General features: G+C 39.7%; 1 long non-coding RNA gene across 1 annotated transcript in view; it reads right to left on the reverse strand.

The window, feature by feature from the left end:
- Positions 1–639: 639 nt before the first annotated feature.
- The window catches only part of LOC130542069 (uncharacterized), a 122,403-nt gene continuing 103,022 nt past the window's right edge, over positions 640–20,020 (reverse strand). The window contains exon 7 of the long non-coding RNA XR_008956361.1: positions 640–19,805. This is a non-coding gene — a long non-coding RNA (uncharacterized LOC130542069). The remainder of the gene's footprint in view (positions 19,806–20,020) is intronic.

The following is a 20,020-nucleotide window of genomic DNA, read 5'->3' on the forward strand; positions in this document are numbered from 1 at the left end:
ACCAGGAGATTGGACAGAGCATCCAGAGCTACACAGCTTTCTCGATCACTATTCTCTGCCCTGTCCAGACCTCAAGCCACAGCTTTTATAGAGGGAGGGGCATTGTGGTGAGGTCACAGATAGTGATTTAAAGTGGCACTACCTGTGTGCCAGTCGTCTTCACTAGTTACCTAAAGTGGAGTTTTCAGTGCCCCACTTTAGAGAAAATCAAAACAAGCCTTCTCGGATTCTGGTCAGGGTGTAGGTTAACCTCCAGAGGGCCTAGAACACTTAGCTCTGAGGGAGGTCATTGTGCAGGCATGAAGAATATGGAGGACCAAAGATGAAGTCAGTCTTGTTAACACTCCTACAAAAGCAAACCAAAACCTAAGCCTAAAATGCCTGAAGGTTAAGAAATCAAAACTTAAGGGGCGCCTGGGTGGCACAGCGGTTAAGCGGCTGCCTTTGGCTCAGGGCGTGATCCCAGCGTTCTGGGATCGAGCCCCACATCAGGCTCTTCTGCTATGAGCCTGTTTCTTCCTCTCCCACTCCCCCTGCTTGTGTTCCTTCTCTCGCTGGCTGTCTCTATCTCTGTCGAATAAATAAATAAAATCTTTAAAAAAAAAAAAAAAAGAAATCAAAACTTAAGGATAACCAGTCACAAACAGCCAACTAGGCTTTTCCAAATAAAATAAATACTTAAGCTTCAACCAATCAGATAATTTCCTCGCTTTGTTTCCACCTCTTCCCTATAAAAGTTTTTCCCAGGTGCCTGGGTGGCTTGGTTGTTTGGGTGGCTACCTTCAGCTCAGGTCAAGATCCCAGGGTGCTGAGATTGAGCTCCTCATTGGGCTCCCTGCTCAGCAGGGAGTCTGCTTCTCCCTCTGCCTCCCCCCGCCCCCCGTCAACTTGTGTGCTCTCTCACTCTTTCTCAAATAAATAAATAAAATCTTAAAAAAAAAAAAAAAGTTTTTCCTCAACTCCTGTTGTTGGAGTGCTCCTGACCACTTCTGGTTTGGACATTGCCTGAATCTTATTGATTTGTCTTCAAATAAACTATTAAAAAAATTCAATATGCCTAAGTTTATCTTTCAACACATATGCCATGAATCATTTTTTTCTTTGATACTAGGTAGGGGGAAAACATTTCCAGTTGAATATGGGAATTGAATACATGTTTGCTTTTCCTTATCTAGAAACTTCATTGAAGACAATAGTAAAGGAGTACAAGTCATAAACTGAAAAGAGCAAGGGGAATAGGAAAGTTAGGAGGTGCGGGGGCGGGGGGGATGCCAATCAAGCTTTGGGAGGTGGAAGGAAGATGAAAGAATGGTAACTGGCTTATTTTAGGTGGGTCTAAAAACAAGAGGATTATTTGAAAGTCTGTTTTAAAAGTAGTTGGGGGAAAATAATTTTTTTAAATTGTTAAATAAAAGTAGTTGGGTAAAAGCAGGAGAGCTCAAAGTGAAATAGAGTCTACAAAGCAGGTGACTACATGTGGAGTTTGCCTCAGTTGTAAGCTGCAATGTAATCATGGCTCAGGGCCACCTAGGAGATACCTACTATCTAGAGAGCTACCTGGAGAGGGAAAGAGCCCTAAACTCCCACTTTGAGCTACTTATGAATGATAGAGTCTTGGAAAACCACCCACAGATACTCTCTGAACCCAAGTCCTGCAAAAGATGTCCTCGAAAGGAAATTGATAGGAAGATTTTTATGACCAAAAAACTGCAAGCCTGTCTGGTTTCTGTTCCGATACATAAAGAGCTTGGAAGTCATCACTCCCATCCTCAGAAAGAGAAAAAGTCTACACAAAATCAATAATTCTTCTTAGAACCATCGCAAAATTGAGGTCACAGGGCAAATTCCCACTCTAAAAAATAGAGAGATGGGTGAATCACCACTTTCAGAGAGCAGAAACCACTGGAAAAAAAGCCTGTAAGAAGACTTAAAATGTTATTGACTAGTTCCTGGAAATTGAACAAGGACTAGCATGAGAGTTAAAAACTCCTTGGGGCCCAGTCCTAGGATGGACCCTGATACTTTCATGAGTTTACTTCCAAGAGCTCCAACAGATTCTCATGATGAAAATCATAGAAAAGCCTCCTCATACTTGGGGCAGGAGGAAAGTAACCACTATGAAATGCACCCAGAGAGTTCTGTTCTCCACAAAAAATGTCTGCCCTCAGAGAAACTACTTTACCAGAGCCTAATTGGATTTAGGGGAAGAGCAGTTAGACAAAACAGCTTCCTCTGGTTTTCCTGTCTCACATGAAAGGAGAGGGAAAGTCTAAAATAAAACTTCTGAAGGTCACAACCCAGGGACATAGTCCCATTTTTAAAAACCTGAGATTCAATTATAAAATTATAGAATGCTTCCCTTCTACAATACTTCACCACCATATCAACACAATTCCAGTATAACAAGAGTGAATTACAAATGACAGAGTTGCAAAAAGCAGCCTCTATTTAAGAAGGAGTTTCTAAGGAAGCACAAACACAACAGGGTATACATAAACAAGGACCCTACAGAAAATTGAAGTCTCTGGCACCTACCACAACAGCAAGCATTAAACACAGTTTAACTCCTACCCAGATAAACATAAAACCTCACACTAAAGACCCATTTATCTCAGTTCCTATTACCCAATACATCATGACCAGGTTTCAACAAAGAATTACAAGGCAAGGTAAAGGCAAGAACATACAGTCTAAAGAGACAAAACAAGAATTAGAACCAGACTCACATATGGTAGATATTTTGGAATTACTAGGCAGAAATTTAAAATAATTATGACTCATGTGCTCTAATGGAAGAAGTGAACAACATGCATGAAGGATAATGTAAGCTGAGAAATGGAACCTCTAAAAAAGAACCAAAAAGCCATGTTAGAAATTTTTTTTAAATGTAACAGAAAGAAGATTGCCTTTGATGAGATCACTGGTCAATTGGACACAGCCAAGGAAAGTGAGCTTGAAGATGTCAATACAAATCTCCAAAACTAAAAATTCAAGGAGAAAAAAATGGGAAAAAATAAAACAGAAAAGGCAAGAAATGTGGAACAATTACAAACAGCGTAGCATATGCAAAATGGAAATATCAGGAGAAGAAAGAGAGAAAGGAGAAGAAAATACTTGTAATAATATCTGAAATTTTTCAAAAAATTAATGAGAATTCCCAAACCACAGATCCAGAAATCTCAGTGAACACCAAACAGGATAAATACCAAAGATCTATATTAAGGCATATTATTTAAACTACAGAAAATAAGACAAAGGGGGGGAAAATCCTGAAAGAAACCAGAATACAAAATACCTTATCCATAGGGAAACAAGGTTAAGAATTGGATCAACTTTTCTCCAGAAACCATGCAGGTGAGAAGAGAGTAGAATGAATATCTAAAGTGTTGAAAGAACAAAAAAACTCAGCTTACAGTTCTGTATCCAGAAAAATTATCCTTCAAAAGTGAAAGAGAAATAAAGATTTTCTCATACAAACAAAAACAGGGAATTTATTGCCTGTAGATATGCCCTTCAAAAAAATGTTAAAAGGAGTTCTTCAGAGAAAAGGAGTATATTATTTATGTCATAAACCCAGATTTACATAAATAAAGGAAGAACAGTAGAGAAGGAATGAGAAAATAAAATCTTCTTTTTCTTATTCTTCTTGATCTGATAGTTCACTGTTCATTTAAAATAATAACAACAATGTATTAGGTGATCATAGTGTATGGATAAGTGAAAAGAATAACAGCAATATTATAAGAGAAAGGAGGGAGAAAGTGGTATATATATCACTTATGAAGTGGTATAGTGTTATTTAAAAGTGGACTTAGACTGCTTGTAAATGTATTGTGTAAACTCCAGGGCAACCCCCCAAATTTTTTTTAAAAGAAGAAACATAATTGATTTTCTAAGAAAGGAGAAAAAAATGGAATCATAAAAAGAGGATTTAAAGCCAGAAAAGACAGAAAAACAGGGGAAGACAAAAAGAAACAAAGAGAAAGTACAATGAATACAGAACAGTTATAAATATGGTAGCTATTAATCCAACTATATCAATAACTCTTTCAAATGCGAATACTCTAAATATACCAGTGAAAAGACAGAGACTGACAGAGTAGATAAAAAATCAGACCCAATCATATGTTGTACATAAGAAACCCATTTTAAATACAGAGACACAAAGAAATTAAAAGGAAAGAAAAGGAAAGGATACACCTTGCTAACACCATTCAAAATAAAGCTGGAGTAGCTGTATTAATTTCAGACAAAGCAGATTTCAGAATAAGAAAAATTATCAGGGATTCGGAAAGGCATTACCTAATGATAAAAGGGTCAGTTCTCCAAGAAGACATGGCAATCCTTTATGTGTATGTACCTAACAACAGAAATCAAAATATATGAGATAAAACCTGATAGAGCTACAAGGAGAAAGAGACAAATTCACTATTATAGTTTGAGACTTCAACACCCCTTTATCAGGAATTGACAGAAAATCAGTAAGAATATATTTGAAGTGACTAGCACCATCAATCAACCGGATCTAATTGACATTTATAGACTACTTCATCCAACAACAGTGGACAATACATTCTTCTCAAGCTCACATGGAATATTCACCAATAATGATGACATTCTGGGCCATTAAATATAATTCAACAAATTTAAAAGAATAGAAATCATACAAAGTATGCTCTCAGATCACAATGAAATTAAACTAGAAATCAGTAACAAAGAAGTAGCTGCAAAATCTCATAATATTTAGACATTAAACAACATAACTCTAAATAATACATGGGTCAACGAAGAAGTTTCAAGAACAATTTTAAATATTTTGAACTAGATGAAAGTGAAAAAGTATTTGGGTCTCTACACGTCCCTCCCCCCTGCCCATACACACAAAGGTAGGACATCATTCCTCCTCCACCCTGGCAGAAGACTGGAAATTCGCTCTCTGGATGTTGCCTTGAACTCTGGACTCAGGACAACAAACATAGCTGCAGGTGCTATAGAATAAGGGAAACTAATATTCTACATGCCACTTTCCTTCTCTACTTCCCAAACCTACGTGGTCTACAGAATACTAGTAACCAGAAATATGCCTCTATAACAGCAGAATAATGCCCCCCCCCCCATAGATGTGTACATCCTAATCCACAGAACCTGTGAATATGTTATGTTACATGGTAAGGGAAAGCCAAGGTTGCTAATAAACCTGGATTATTTGGGTGGGACCAATGTAACGAGAAGGGTCCTAATAAGTGAATGCAGGTGGCAGGAGTATCAGGATATGAGAGATGCAATTTGAGAAAGACTCAACTGGTCTTTGTGTCTTTGAAGATGGAAGGCAACCACAGCCAAGGAATGGGGGAAAACCTTTAGAAGAAGCTGGAAAAAGGGGCGCATGAGGGGTGCAGTCAGCCTAGTGACCGACTCTTGGTTTCAGCTCAGGTCGTGATCCCAGAGTTATGGGATTGAGCCCCAACATTGGACTTTGCGCTCAGGCAGTCGGCCTCACTGTCTCTCACTGTCTCTCTCTCTAAAATAAATAAATCAATTTTGAAAAAAACAAAAAAAGAAGAAGCTACAAAAAGCCGGAAAACAGATTCTTCCCTAGAGCCTCCAGAAAGGAACACAGCCTTGCTGACACCTTGATTTTAGCCCAGTGAGACTCTTGTCAGACTTCTGTCCTCCAGAATTATAAGATATAAATATATATTGTTCTAAGACAGACATTTGAGGTACTTTGTTACAACAGCAATAGAAAACGAATACAGTTCCCTTTCCAGAAAGTGTAGACTTCTCTTGAAAAACTGACCAGTGCAAGGGGAAATTTTTATACTTACTGACATTTTGGAGTCTCCCAAGAAATAGCCAAGGGCCTTGCTTGATCACCCTACAGTGAAACCCCCCTCTTAAAAAGCCACACTCAGCCATGCAGTCCCTAAATCTGAATATTGACGGACAGGTAAGGATCATTAGACCCCTGGGGAAAGCTTTTAACATGAAAAAGATTCTAACAAATACGTGGAAGGAAGGAATTTGAAGGAAATGGAGACTATGCAGAGATAAAATTCATTTTAAAACAAACATAACTGATATCCTCAAAGAGATAAAATATTGATCTATGAAATGGGATGCTGCAGTGGCACAAATGATCATCTTATCGAATCAGAGATCTTAAGATCTCAAAAGAACCACAGATTTCAGCCAATATCAAGATTTACTAATGATTCAAAGGATGCAGATAATTAGGACATGCAGGCAAAACATGGAAAAGTTTGAAACGGCCAGGGCAGGTCTTTGGATTCTTCTTGCCACTTTAGGACATGCTTTACCCCAGATTTAACATATATTACCCATATATCACACATATATTGAACAAATATAAGTTTCCAAGTTTTATATACGAGCATCAGTTACCACAAAAGAAAAAAGCTATTTTATTCACACACACACAAAAAAAATCTCCCTTTTATATGCTGACAATTTCATACCAGATGCTGACATTTTCAAGCAGACTCTGCCCCCATATAGCCACATATTCTAGACTTGCTAACCAAAAGCAACTTAGCCAGACCAGGTACCTCCTGGTAAAAAGCATTCTAAAAATGATCATTCTTTCTGCTTCTCATACCATTGGCTTGCCAAAAGAAGATTTGACATGGTCCTTTTTTCCCCCTTTCCTCTGGCATTCCTAAGGAAGGTTGGATAAGTAACAGACCAGCTGCTAACCCTTTTTCTTCCCAGATGGTATAAAAAGAAGCATTCAGAAAATCTTGGAAATTAAGAATATGATAGTGGAGATAATATTTCAACAGAAAGACTGAAATATAATGCCAAGGAAATCTCCCCTAAGATAGAACAAAAGGTAGAGATAGAAAACAGAACACACACACACACACAAATATATCTATATCTATCTATATCTATATCTATATCTATATCTATAATGATCATGTAGGAGGGAGGAAAAGTTTTAACATGAGGAGATGATAATGAAATAATGGCAAGTTTTCTTCAAACTAAGGCAAGTAAGTTTCTAGCTTGAAAGGGACCTCCTAGAGACCTGCACAATGAATTGAGGGGAGGGATTTTTAAAAATTACATCAATGGGCGCCTGGGTGGTGCAGTCGTTGATCGTCTGCCTTCAGCTCAGGGCGTGATCCCGGCGTTATGGGATCAAGCCCCACATCAGGCTTCTCCACTAGGAGCCTGCTTATTCCTCTCCCACTCCCCCTGCTTGTGTTCCCTATCTCACTGGCTGTCTCTCTCTGTCAAATAAATAAATAAATAAAATCTTTTAAAAAAAAATAAATAAATTTAAAAAAATTACATCAAGGGTCATTGTCATGACATTTCAGAATACCAGCGATAAAAAGAAGATCCTAGGAGAGGAGTTAAGATGGCGGAGGAGTAAGAGACCTTTTCTCACCTGGTCCCGAGTTGAGCTGGATAGGTACCAGACCATCCTGAACAGCCACGAAATCAGCCTGAGACAAAGGAAGATACATCTGGATCTCTTAAAATGAACATCTCCAGCGCTGAGTTTTGAGGTATGAAGCGGGGAGCCGTGAACCCGCGCACAGATATCGGAAGATAAACGTAAGGGGGAGGGAGCCGCCGCGTTCGGGCGCCGGGAAGTGGTAGCCACCTGCACAGGGGAGCAGGCGGACTCGAGGACGGCACCCGCGAGAGAGCTGACTGAGACCGTGAGCCTTGCAACATGTGAGAGACCAGACTGAAATCCGGAGCTCCGGAGTGCTCACTGGAACCGGACTAAAACCGGGAGCTCAGGAGTGTGCGTGTCCAACTGAAAACCGGAGCTCCAGAGTGCACGTGAACCACACTGAAACAGGGAGCTCGGGAGCGCGCGCGGGGGCTGCTGGCGGTGTTAGAAACACGAAGGACAGAGACGTGTGGGCCCTGGAAGCGAAGACTGGGACGCCGGCTGTGAGGTGCACAACCCGGGACACTGCAGGGTTTTAAGCAGCACCAACAGAAACAGAGTTAAAGAGGCCAAGAGAGTTCAGTGGAGAGCAGACTACGATCTCTGTTTTCTGAGACAGAGGCTAGGATTCGGCTACTGCTCCTCTGACTCTCAGAAGAGTCAAAGAAAACTGCCAGGGAAAGCCGCCAGGGAACAAAAGCCCTGAAATACCGGCTCACATTGTGCGCATCCCCATCCCCCCTTGCAGGGGACACAGAAACTCTACCCAAACAGGGTTGCCTGAGTATTGGTGCAGCAGGGCCCTCCCGCAGAAGACAGGCTAAAAAATCAAGAAGCCCACATCCCCTTTAAAACAAGTGCACACTGCCTGGGTCCTGGTCAATAACTTCTGCTCTGGGCAACCCCGCAACCTCTCCTCATAGAATGATAAGGAGAAATCCGCCCCAACAAGAAAAGATAATGAGTCTGTGGCCTCTGCCACAGAACTGATGGATATGGATATAATGAAATTATTAGAAATGGAGTTCAGAGTAACAATGGTCAAGATGATGTGTAGGCTTGAAAAAAATATTAACGAAAATATTAACGAGAATATAGAATCTCTACGGGCGGAAATGAGAGCGAATCTGGCAGAAATTAAAAATGCTATGAATCAAATGCAGTCAACAATAGATGCTCTGATGGCCAGAGTAAATGAGGAAGAAGAATGAATTAGTGAATTGGAGGATGGTATGGTAGAAGAGAAAGTTAAAACAGAAACTTGGCTCAAAAAAATCCAATCTCAAGAATGTAGGTTATGGGAGATTACTGACTCAATGAAACGTTCCAATGTCAGAATCATCAGCATCCCCAAGGGGGTGGAGAAAGAGAGAGGTCTAGAAGAGATATTGGAACAAATTGTAGCTGAAAACTTCCTTAATCTAGCAAAGGAAACAAGCATTCGTGTCCAAGAAGCAGAGAGGACCCCTCCCAAGTTCAACCACGACAAACCTATGCCACGCCACATCATAGTGCAATTTGCAAATATTAGATCCACGGATACAGTATTGAAAGCAGCCAGGATGAAGAAATTTCTCACATACAAAGGCAAAAATATAAGAATTACGTCAGACCTGTCTACACAGACCTGGAAAGAGAGAAAGGGTTGGTAGGGCATTTTTAAAGCTCTATACGAGAAAAACATGCGGCCAAGGATCCTTTATCCAGTAAGGCTGTCATTCATAATTGATGGAGAGATAAGGACCGTCCAAGATCACCAGACACTGACCAATTTCATAACTATGAAAACAGCCCAATAGGAGATATTAAGGGGGGTGCTATAAAAGTAAAAAGGCCCCAAGACTGATACAGAACAGGAATTTACAATCTATAGAAACAAAGACTTCACAGGCATCATGACATCATTAAAATCATATCTCTCAATAATCACTCTCAATGTGAATGGCCGAAACGCTCCCATAAAAAACCACAGGGCTGCAGATTGGATAAAAAGACATGACCCATCCATTTACTGTCTACAAGAGACTCATCTTGAACCTAAAGATACATCCAGACCGAAAGTGAAGGGATGGAAAATCATTTTTCATACCAATGGACCTCAAAAGAAAGCTGGGATAGCAATTCATATATCAGGCAGATTAGATGTTAAACTAAAGGCTGTAGTTAGAGATACAGAAGGACACTATATTACTCTTAAAGGATGTATCCAACAAGTGGATATGACAATTATAAATATCTATGCCCCCAACAGGGGAGCAGCTAGATACACAAGCCAACTCTTAACCAGAATAAAGAGACATATAGATAAAAATACGTTAATAGTAGGGGACCTCAACACTCCACTATCAGCAATAGACAGATCACCTAAGCAGAAAATTAACAAAGAAACAAGAGCTTTGAATGACACACTAGACCAGATGGAACTCATAGATATCACTACACCCCAGAACAACAGAATACTCATTCTTTTCGAATGCACATGGAATGTTCTCCAGAACAGACCATATACTGGGTCACAAAACAGGTCTCAACTGATACCAAAAGTCTGAAATTATTCCCTGCATATTCTCAGACCACAATGCTTTGAAACTGGAACTCAATCACAAGGAAAAATTTGGAAGAAACTCAAACACTTGGAAACGAAGAACCATCCTGCTCAAGAATGGTTGGATAAACCAGGAGATTAAAAATCAAATTAAACAATTTATGGAGACCAATGAGAATGAAACACAATGGTCCAAAACCTACGGAATGCTGCAAAGGTAGTCCTAAGGGGGAAATACATAGCCATCCAATTCTCACTCAAAAGAACAGAAAAATCTAAAATGCAGTTTTTATATTCTCACCTCAAGATACTGGAGCTGGAACAGAAGAATAGGACTAACCCATGCACGAGAAAGCAGTTGATCAAGATCAGAGCAGAGATCAAGGAATTAGAAACCAGGAGCACAGTAGAGCAGATTAACAGCACTAGAAGTTGGTTCTTTGAAAGAATAAATAAGATTGATAAACCACTGGCCAGACTTATTCAAAAGAATAGAGAAAGGACCCAAATTAATAAAATTATGAATGAAAAGGGAGAGGTCACTACCAACACCAATGAAATAGGAAGGATCATTAGAAACTTTTATCAACAGCGTTATGCCAATAAATTAAACAACCTGGAAGAAATGCATGCCTTCCTAGAAACCTATAAACTACCAAGACTGAAACAGGAAGAAATTGATTTTTTAAACAGACTGATTAATTATGAAGAGATTGAAGCAGTGATCAAAAACCTCCCCAAAAACAAGAGTCAAGGGCCTGATGGATTCCCCAGGGAATTCTACCAAACATTCAAAGAAAATAATACCTATTCTCCTGAAGCTGTTTCAAAAAATAGAAACAGAAGGAAAACTACCAAACTCACTCTATGAGGCCAGTATTACCTTGATCCCCAAACCAGGCAAAGACCCCATCAAAAAGGAGAATAGCAGACCAATTTCCCTGATGAATACGGACGCCAAAATTCTCAACAAGGTCCTAGCTAATAGGATCCAACAGTACATTAAAAGGATTATCCATCATGACCAAGTGGGATTCATCCCTGGGACGCAAGGGTGGTTCAACATTCGCAAATCGATCAGTGTGATAGATTACATCAACAAGAAAAGAGTCAAGATCCATATGAGCCTCTCAATAGATGCAGAAAAAGCATTTGAGAAAACACAGCATCCTTTCCTGATTTAAACACTTCAGAGTGTAGGGATAGAGGGTACATTCCTCAATTTCATAAAAACCATCTACGAAAAGCCTACAGCAAATATCATTCTCAATGGGGAAAAGCTGGAAGGCTTTCCCTTAAGATCAGGAACACGACAGGGATGCCCACTCTCGCCATTATTAATCAACATAGTACTAGAAGTCCTTGCAACAGCAATCAGACAACAAAAAGGGATAAAAGGTATCCAAATCAGCAAAGAAGAAGTCAAACTGTCTCTCTTCGCAGATGACATGATACTTTATATGGAAAACCCAAAAGAATCCACCCCAAACTACTAGAAGTTATAAAGCAATTCAGTAATGTGGCTCAGAATCAATGCTCAGAAATCAGTTGCATTTCTATACTTGAGCAATGAGACCGAAGAAAGAGAAATTAGGGAATCGATCCCATTTACAATAGCACCAAAAATCATACGTTATCTCGGAATTAACTTAACCAGAGACGTAAAGGATCTATATTCTAGAAACTACAAATCACTCTTAAAAGACATTGAAGAAGACACAAAAAGATGGAAAAATATTCCATGCTCATGGATCAGAAAAATTAATATAGTTAAAATGTCCATGCTACCCAGAGCAATCTACACTTTCAATGCCATCCCGATCAAAATACCAATGACATTTTTCAAAGAACTGGAATAAACAGCCCTCAAATTTGTGTGGAACCAGAAAAGGCCCTGAATCGCCTAGGAATTGTTAAAAAGGAAAAACAAAGCTGGGGGCATCACAATGCCGGATTTCAAGCTGTACTACAAAGCTGTGATCACAAAGACAGCATGTACTGGGACAAAAACAGATACACAGACCAATGGAACAGAACAGAGAACCCAGAAATGGACCCTCAGCTCTTTGGGCAACTAATCTGTGACAAAGCAGGAAAAAACATCCAGTGGAAAAAAGGACAGTCTCTTCAATAAATGGTGCAGGGAAAATTGGACAGCTACATGCAAAAGAATGAAACTTGACCACTCTCTCACACCATACACAAAGATAAACTCCAAATGGATGAAAGACCTCGATGTGAGACAGGAATCCATCAAAATCCTAGAGGAGAATATAGGCAGCAACCTCTTTGACATCGGCCACAGCAACTTTTTTCATGACACATCTCCAAAGGCAAGAGAAACAAAAGAAAAAATGAACTTGTGGGACTTCATCAAGATAAAAAGCTTCTGCACAGCAAAGGAAACAGTCAAAGAAACTAAGAGGCAGCCCGCGGAATGGGAGAAGATATTTGCAAATGACACTACAGATAAAAGACTGGTATCCAAGATCTACAAAGAACTTCTCAAACTCAATACACAAGAAACAAATAAACAAATCATAAAATGGGCAGATGATATGAACAGACACTTTTCTAATGAAGATATACAAATGTCAACAGACACATGAAAAAATGTTCAAAATCATTAGCCATCAGGGAAATTCAAATCAAAACCACATTGAGATACCACCTTATGCCAGTTAGAATGGCAAAAATGGACAAGGCAGTAAACAACAATTGTTGGAGAGGATGTGGAGAATGGGGATCCCTCCTATATTGTTGGTGGAAATGCAAGTTGGTACAGCCAGTTTGGACAACAGTGTGGAGGTCCCTTATAAAGTTAAAAATTGAGCTACCCTATGATCCAGCAATTGTACTCCTGGGTATTTACCCCACAGATACAGATGTAGTGAAGAGAAAGGCCATATGCACCCCAATGTTCATAACAGCATTGTCCACAATAGCTAAATCATGGAAGGAGCCAAGATGCCCTTCAACAGATGACTGGATTAAGAAGATGTGGTCCATAGATACAATGGAATATCAGCCATGAAAAAGTACGATTTCTCAACATTTGCTGCAACATGGACGGGACTGGAGGAGATAATGCTAAGTGAAATAAGTCAAGCAGAGAAAGACAATTATCATACGGTTTCACTCATTTATGGAACATAAGAAGTAGGAAGATCGGTAGGAGAAGAAAGGGAAGAAGAAAGGGGGTAAACAGTAGGGGGAATTAACCATGAGAGGCTATGGACTCTGGGAAACAAACTGAGGGCTTCAGGGGGGGGATGGGATAGGCTGGTGATGGGTATTAAGGAGGGCACGTATTGCATGGTGCACTCGGTGTTATACACAAGGAATAAATCATGGAACTTTACATAAAAAAAAAAAAAGAAGAAGAAGAAGAAGAAGAAGATCCTAAAGCTTCCAGAGGAAGGAAAGAAAAAATCTCAAGTATAAAGGATCAGGAATCATGATGGCACCAGACTTCAATAAGAACGCTGAAAGCCAGAAAACAATGAAGCAATGACTTCAGAAATTCTTAGGAGAAATTATTTGCAACCCACAGGTACAAAAATAATATTAAGTATGAAGGTGGAATAAAAACTTTTTTTTACATGCCATATCTTGAAGTGACTATAGAAATCCATCTAAACAGGGAATTGTACTGAAAATAAGACTTGTGGCTTCATTAACAGACAATGCAGCCCAGAAGAGAGACAATGAAAATTCTGAAAATGATGATGAGGAGACTTCCTAAAATAACTATGAAACAAGAGAGAAAATAAGTCACGCAGAATGGAAAAGAAGGGAAAATGGTGGATTCAGGAGAAATACCTGCAATGTCTCCAACTGGATATATGGATGAATGATGGGTGGATGGATGGATGGATGGATGGGTGGGTGGGTGGATGGATGAATGGTTGGAGACAGAGCAAGGGCAAGAGGAAGAGAAAGGCTGGCAAGCTAATTGATATTTATCAAATTTTATTTTAAAGGATAAGCTCTGCATTTATATATATATTGTTATGAATTATAATAGGTAGCACATTCATATGATTCAGCAAAAAGCAGATGAATTCATTCATCCTGACTACCCCTTCCATATACTTATCTATTTTTATTAGTTTCTTGCATGTCCTTTCAATATTCCTTTATATAATGAGTAATTTTATATATTTCTCAGTATATAAATCTCCAGGATAAGTTCTTATGAGTAGGAGTTCCAGGTCAGGGAATAAATGCATTTGTAATGTAAATAGATATTGCAAAATTGCCCTGCCTAGAGATTTTAACACTTTGCAATCACACCAACAATGTCTGAAAGTGTCTATTTCCCCACAACTTTGCCAACATCATGCATTGTAAAACTTTTAGATTTTTGCTGTTCTGAGAAGTGAAAATGGTATATTCAGCTTTAATTTCCATTTATCAAACTATAAATGATATTTGCCAACTTTTCATAAATATTTTCACATTTATATTTCTTTTCTGTGAAGTAACTTTTCCTGTCCTTTGCCCTTATTTCTATTGAGTCACTTTATTCTCATTGACTTTTGTCAATTGAGAGATCTAGTCTTCTGGCAGAGTTTAGAAACTCAACAATATTATTTGGGATAGATAGAGAGAAGATAATGTGGGGCACAAGGTGGAAGGGTTACAAGGGCTTTTCCACAACAGGAGGTCAAGAAATAATACCTAAAAATCCTACGTCAAGAAACAGTACTACTCCCTATTATTTTTAAATGTGGGGGAAAAACGTTAAACAATAATTGAGGTGAAAATGCCTTCCTCTTAAGAATGGAAATCAGAGAGAGAGCAGAAATAAAGCTGAGAATGACCATGTTTCATTAAGAGATTTAAAAGTAGAGTGATAAAAAATTCTTTTTAAAGATTAATATTTCCATGTTCTGTTTCCTTAGATAAAAAATCCTCTTCCTATGGTTACTGATAGTTATTGAGAACTGGTGTAGGTGCTTCGTGAGATATGTCAGTAAAGAAATGTATCTGAGGGTGGGGAGAGGGGTGAGAGAAATGGGTGTTGAGAGCAAAGGGTATAAACTTCCAGTTATAGATGAATAAGTTTTGGGGCTCTAATTTACAGTGTGGTGACTATCGTTATCAATACTGTTTTGTATGCTTGAAAATTGCTAAGAGAGTAGGCTTTATTTTTTTATTTTTATTTTTTTTTAAAGATTTCATTTATTTATTTGGCAGAGAAAGAGACAGCCCGTCAGAGAGGGAACACAAACAGGGGGAGTGGGAGAGGAAGAAGCAGGCTCCCAGCGGATCCTGGGATCACGCCCTGAGCCGAAGGCAGACGCTTAACAACTGAGCCACCCAGGCGCCCCTAAGAAAGTAGGTTTTAAAAGGTCTCACCACACACAAAAAAATGGTAACTACGTGAGATGATAGATGTGCTAACTAACCTTGCTATGGTGATCATTTTGCAATATATATGTACATCAAATCACCATGTTGTACACTTTAAACTTACACGATGTCATGTGCAATTATATCTCAATAAAGCTACGAGAAAGAAAGAAAGAAAGAAACATATGTGATCCAAATACAAACATGGTACAAGGCCTCATTCTTCCACAGCTCTGAATCATGTCATCCAACCCCTTCCATGGACTTGTTTTCCTTTTACTCTAACCCTCTGTACTAGTTTCCTAGAGCTGCTCTGAGTACTATAAACTGGGTAGCTTAAAACAAGAGAAATGCATTGTCTCACAGACAAGGAGGCTATAAGCCCTAATGAAATCAAGGTCTCAGCAAGGCTCCAGGGAAGGATATTTCCTCACCTCCTACTAGTTTCTGGTAGTTGCTGGCACTTCTTGGCCTTAACACATCAATCCAATCTCTGCCTTCGTCAGTACATGGTGTTGTGTGTCTCTCTCTCTGTCTAAATTTCCCTCTCATTACAAGGACCCCAGTCACTGAATTGGGCCCACCCTAATTCAGTATGACCTCATTTTATCTTAATTGCATTTGTAGACTCTACTTCCGAATAAGATGACATTCAAACATAGCAGGGTTAGGACCTGAACATATCTTTTCAATCCACAATGCCGTCCTAGCTAATCATGTTCATTCTGAAGTTCTTTTCTTTTTCTTTTCCCACAGACTTCCCCTGGGCCCTGCTTCTCTGAAGCCAAACTAGGCTTCTCTTAGTAATACAACTGCTTCAGCAAATACCTCTTCTAAATACGCCCAACCCATCTGCCCCAGGAAATGGTCCTTTCCATTGGGCTGACCTAGTTCCTCCAAGTGGGAACCCCACAGTACTTAGTAGTTGCCTACTGGATTTGGTATGCAAAAGATACAAAGATCCCAGCATAAAAATAGAAGAAACAATAGTGTAATTGGGTGTAAAGAGTACAGGTGTGAAATCAGAAAATCTGAACTCCAATTCAAATACAGATACTTAAAAATACAGGAGCAACCCATACCTTCTCAATTTTAGTATAATGTTCTTCCCATCATTTCACGGCTAGACAGTCTTAGATTGCGCTGAATGCAGCACCATCACTGAACTGGAAACTTCTGAGGGGAAGAAAGAGGAGGAAAAGGAGCAGAAAGAAGGAAAAGACACAGGAAAAAGAGGAAGAGGAAATAGCAAAATACAGTATCCACAGTATCTGCTTTAATGATTGTTAAACAAATACACAGAGAAAAATCCCAAAGGCAGACTGTCTCTAAGAGCTTCCCTAAAGATGAATGGAAAGACCTTGGCTGCAAGCAGCATGTGCTTCATGCTATTTTGGTTAGTGGGTGAGTCATAGATGCTGGGGAGCAAATTTCTCAGGCTTTCAAATTTAAATGGGAGTAAATAGTCCAAGGCATTCATTTTAGCATGGAGTATTTTCTCCGAATGTTCACAAAAAGAATCCATTGTGTTATGATTAGGTCATGCTTGATGTACCTTAGAAATGTTTTCAGAGCCACAGAATGTTTATTTCTCAGCGACTCCACCAAGGTTCAAGAAGATCTGGTCAGTATACTTACAAAGCCCCTGTAATCCTAAAAAGGCGAAGGCAAATCCTCCCCCTGCTTTGTAGGCCCACTGTCATTGTTACTTCATCTGCCTTGGGTAATGACGCCCACCTTTCCGTTCTAAACATAGAAGGAAAGAGTAATTAATAGAGCCTAATTGCACCGAAAGAAAAATCTTGCTTTTTTAATAAAATCTTGCTTCAGAATAATTGTGCCTCACATGTGTTTCGAACAAAAAATTTAGACTAGAATGTAAGCCTCATATTAATGATAAATTGCCATTTTTTTCTCAGCCTATCCTAATTACTCAATGAATACATACATTTTAACTTCAAAAATTACATCTAAGATTATTCATGTAAATGGATTGTACTTCAGGACAGAACCACTCCATGTGGTAATACCACAAATCTTTGATGCCAAAACCTTCAAGGATTTATCTTCTAAAAATCAGGAAATTCAGGTCAAAATCAGATGCACTGAACTTGACCCCAAAGCTCTGCAGTCACAGTTTGGATGTGTAACTAACGCAGAAAAGTTAATTATTTCTTCTTAGATTTGTTGCTCTGAAGTGGCCTTGGGTGAAATATTTTGGATGTGACAGAGTGGCAATCAGGTATCTGTTAGGGATTAACTTGAGTAAGATGAACTGAATGTTTTTCTCATTCAAATGTCAAACCACAGAAATTGACATCTTCCTTGAGACAGACAACAAAACAACTTCAAGGAAAATTCAGGTTTAATACCATCAATTCACATTTTCATTGTTTCTGTATAAGAATATTTTTTAGACAAGAAGTGTAATATACTAACACAACAATTGACCTAAAGAGAAATATATGTAGGGTTTCTTTCTTTTATAGTAATCTTTCCCTCCTTTAGAGGCAGATTCCTTGGCATATAGCCGCTAAATACCAAAAGAAATTAATAACATTGTCCTTGGTTTTATAGTAGTCAATATTACTATATTACAATATTACAAATAAAAAATATTTAGGGGTGGGACGCCTGGGTGGCACAGTGGTTAAGCGTCTGCCTTCGGCTCAGGGTGTGATCCCGGCGTTATGGGATCGAGCCCCACATCAGGCTCCTCCGCTATGAGCCTGCTTCTTCCTCTCCCACTCCCCCTGCTTGTGTTCCCTCTCTCTCTGGCTGTCTCTGTCTCTGTCGAATAAATAAATAAAATCTTTAAAAAAAAATATTTAGGGGTGGTTGGGTGACTCAGTTGGTTGAGTGCCCAACTCTTGGTTTCAGCTCAGGTCATGATCTCAGGGTCGTGGGATTGAGCCCCACGTTGGGCTCCACTCATAGTGGGCGGTCTGCTTTTCTCCCGCTCCCTCTGCCCCTCCTCCACCCTGCTCATGCACATGCTCTCTCTAATAAATAAATAAATCTTTTAAAAAATATTTTTAAATTTTCCAATCAAACAAGGTTCCGAGGGATTATTGCTAACATTGTTTTGCTAAACAGTGATTATAAAATAGCTCAGTGAAATATAAAGGAGAAAGTTAAGTGAGACACTACTAATGAATAAAGCAGGAAATTTTGGTTTTAGTGTCCAGTGTTTTCTTACACATCTCCATTTGGTCAAAGCATAGCATTGGGCATTTAGTTAAAAAAAAAGGGGGGGGGAGGAATGGAGGAGGAGACACTATGCCTGTGTCCCTATACCAGTTTCTCTCTGCATATTAAAGGAACAGGGAGTGGGAGGATGAACAAGTAAAGAAAATTAGTCTGGAGTAGTCAGGATGTCGTGGGAAGGTGAGTGCGTGTCACCTGAGGGAGCACAGTCTGGAGTTATAAGGCCTTTGTAGCCGACATCGCCTGCCTTTTGTGGGACACAGCTTCCTAATATCCAGTGTTTTCAATGGGACAAGTGAGTCTTTTATATGGATTGTTCCCATCAATCTGTCTCAGCGACAACCTGTGTCATTCTCAATACCTGTTAACTAGTTAATGATTCTGTGCTCAGTTCCTCTGTGTGTGTGTGTGTGTGTGTGTGTGTGTGTGTGTGTGTGTGTGCGCGCGCGCATGCATGTGCACGCGCCTTGAAGAGAGGTGGTGGGGGGAGGTTTCTATACCACGGAGCAAGTCTCTGACACCAGCTAGGTGTCCTATAACTCAACTGGGTTCTGACCCTACATCCCTGCAGTTGGCTTCTGGTCCCATAAGACCCCTACAAGACGCCGCCCCTCACTTCCAATGCCAATAGCAAGTCCAGGCTGTCACTTGTGCTTCTGACAGACTGGCTATAGATCAAAGGTGCCAGTGGCCCCCTCCTCGGGTTCAGTTAACATGGAGCTCAGGAACAGTAAGCCCAGTTTACTTACTAGATTATTCGTTTATTATAAGAGGATACAACTCGGGAATAGCCAGTTGTCCCTTAACTGGGCCTCCAAGAAAGAGAAATGAAGTCTTTCATGTAGAGTCCGGAGTATCTCTGCTTTCTCCCTTCATCACTTAATCTATGTTTCAGTGTAGCCGGGGCAGCAGGGGTGCCCGAGGACCTGACTCCAGGGGCCCCAAACAGACCAGCTTCGGTCACTCACCACTGACAAAATCCAAAGGCAGAGAGACAGTGGTGGTGAAACAAGCAAGGGATTTGTTTCAGTGAGGCCACCATTGGAAAGACAGGGGACTGACATCTCAAAGACGTCTCCAAAGTGCCAAAAATACTTCCAGGTTTACATAAGAAAATTGGGGGACAAAGTTCAGTGGGTACCTGCAAGTGAGCAGTATAGGTCAGGTGGATCATTGTTCTGGGATCAGTCACACATGGTCTTGCGGCTCAGGGCAGTCATTGCTTGACGGGGTAGTTTTGGTTCCCAACACAGGGTCTTTTGCCTGAGTTAAGAGATAAATTGGAAAGAACTTAATTAGAAAGTATAGACTGAGGTCAAAATGGAGGTCATCGAAGTTCACTCTTATCAACACCATTATGTTTATAGTTTATAGTAAATAGGGCTTAGATCTAGTAAAACTTCCCCAGAAGCCCCAGCTCCTCTCTAGACTTCAGCCAACAGATCAGCTCAAAACAGTACAGTCTCTCACATCACTCT

Source organism: Ursus arctos, unplaced genomic scaffold (assembly GCF_023065955.2).
Source record: "Ursus arctos isolate Adak ecotype North America unplaced genomic scaffold, UrsArc2.0 scaffold_3, whole genome shotgun sequence".
NCBI classification, from domain to species: Eukaryota; Metazoa; Chordata; class Mammalia; order Carnivora; family Ursidae; genus Ursus; species Ursus arctos.